Here is a 2,057-nt window from a genome sequence, read left to right as displayed (position 1 = left end):
GCAGGAGTAGGTGGCAGCTCCAGTCAGAGCAGCATGTGGAGGCTTCCACTGTGAATTTTTGCTCCAGATTGACTCCAAGAACAAACCAGCAATACTGAGATGACTGACAGACCCTCTGAAGGAAACAGACTCTTTCCTCAGGACCCCAGAGACACCCCAAATACTATGAGAGACCCAGCTGTGGAAGTGGAAAACGTCCCCAATGGAGAAGCTGAAGCTGAAAGAAGGAAACCCTCTGGCAAGTTTCCGAGCCCGATTCGTCATTCACCTGGAAACAGACTCAGGGATGCTGCAGGGGGCATCGTGGGAGTGAGACTGGCCCTTCAGGTTTCCTGGGAGCTGGGTGAGGCCTGTGACTGCCAGCTTTCCCCCACTTCCCTGACAACCTGCAAGATCCAGCAGAGGCAGCCATAATCCTAGGTACACAATGCCAGTGACCTGGGAGTCTCATCCCCACCCACCACAGCAACCACAGCAAGACCTGCCCAAGGAGAGTCTGAACTCACACACACCTGGCCCTGCCCTACATGACGGTCCTTCCCTACCTACCCTGGTAGGGAAAGACAAAGGGCATATAATCTTGGGAGAGAAACCCACCAATGGTTTCTCTCCACAATACCACAGCTGATGCTTTCTGGGATGTGCCACCTCCTGGCAGGAGGCCAATCAGCACAAACATAGACCTCTCAATCAACAAAGTTAAGAACCCTCATGGGTTTGCTGCACCCTACACCACCTCCTCCGGAACAGGCACTGGTATCCACAACTGAGAGATCCATAGATGGTTCACATCACAGGACTCTGTGCAAACGATCCCCAGTACCAGCCCAGAACCAGATAGACTCACTGGGTGGCTGGATCCAGAAGAGACAACAATCACTGCAGTCAGCTCACAGGAAGCCACATCCACAGGAGAACAGGGAGAACACTACACCACGGGAACACCCCATGGGACAAAAAATATCAGAACAGCCTTCAGCCCTAGACTTTGCCTCTAACACAGCCTAGCCCAATGAGAAAGAACCAGAAAACCAACCCTGGTAATATGGCAAAACAAGGCGTGTCAACACCCCACAAAAATCACACTAGTTCACCAGCAATGGATTCAACCCAAGAAGACATCCCTGATTCCCCTGAAAAAGAATTCAGGAGGTTAGTTAAGCTACTCAGGGAGGGTCCAGAGAAAGGCAAAGCCCTGTGGGGGTGGGAAAAAAAATCCAAAAAATGATACTAGAAGTGAATGGAGAAATATTAAAGGAAACAGACAGCTTCAAGAAAAAAAAAAAAAAATCCAAAATTCAGGAAAATTTGTTCATACTTTTAGAAATGTAAAATGCTCTGGAAAGTCTCAGCCATAGAATTGAACAAGTGGAAGAGAGAAATTCAGAGCTCAAAGATAAGGACTTTGAATTAACCCAACCCAACAAAGACAAAGAAAAAAGAATAAGAAATTATGAACAAAGCCTCCACAAATTATGGGATTATGTTAAATGACTAAACCTAAGAATAATTGGTATTCCTGAGAAAGAAGAAAATTCTAAAAGTTTGGAAAGCATATTTAGGGAAATAACTGAGGAAAACTTCCCTGGCCCAGATAGAGACCTAGGCATGTAAATACAAGAAGCATGAAGAAGACATGGGAAATTCATCACAGAAAGGTCTTTGCCTAGGCATATTGCCATCAAATTATCCAAAGTTAAGAGGAAAGAAAGACTCTTAAGAGCTGTGAGACAGAAGCACCAGGTAACCTGTAAAACCAAAGTCACCCGATTAAAAGCAGATTTACCTGCATAAACCCTACAAGCTAGAAGGGATTGGTGTCCTATCTTCAGCCTCCTCAAACAAAACAGTTAGCGGCCAAGAATTTTGCATCCAGTGAAACTAAGCATTATTTAAGAAGGAAAGATACAGTCATTTTCAGACAAACACACACTGACAGAATTGACCATTACCAAACCACCACTACAAGAACCGCTATAAAAGGAGCTCTAAATCTTGAAACAAAATCCTGGAATCACACGCAAACAGAATCTCTTTAACGCATAAATCACACAAAA

Source organism: Saimiri boliviensis, chromosome 5, assembly GCF_048565385.1.
Source record: "Saimiri boliviensis isolate mSaiBol1 chromosome 5, mSaiBol1.pri, whole genome shotgun sequence".
NCBI lineage: Eukaryota > Metazoa > Chordata > Mammalia > Primates > Cebidae > Saimiri > Saimiri boliviensis.
Note: the sequence above shows the minus strand (reverse complement) of the source record.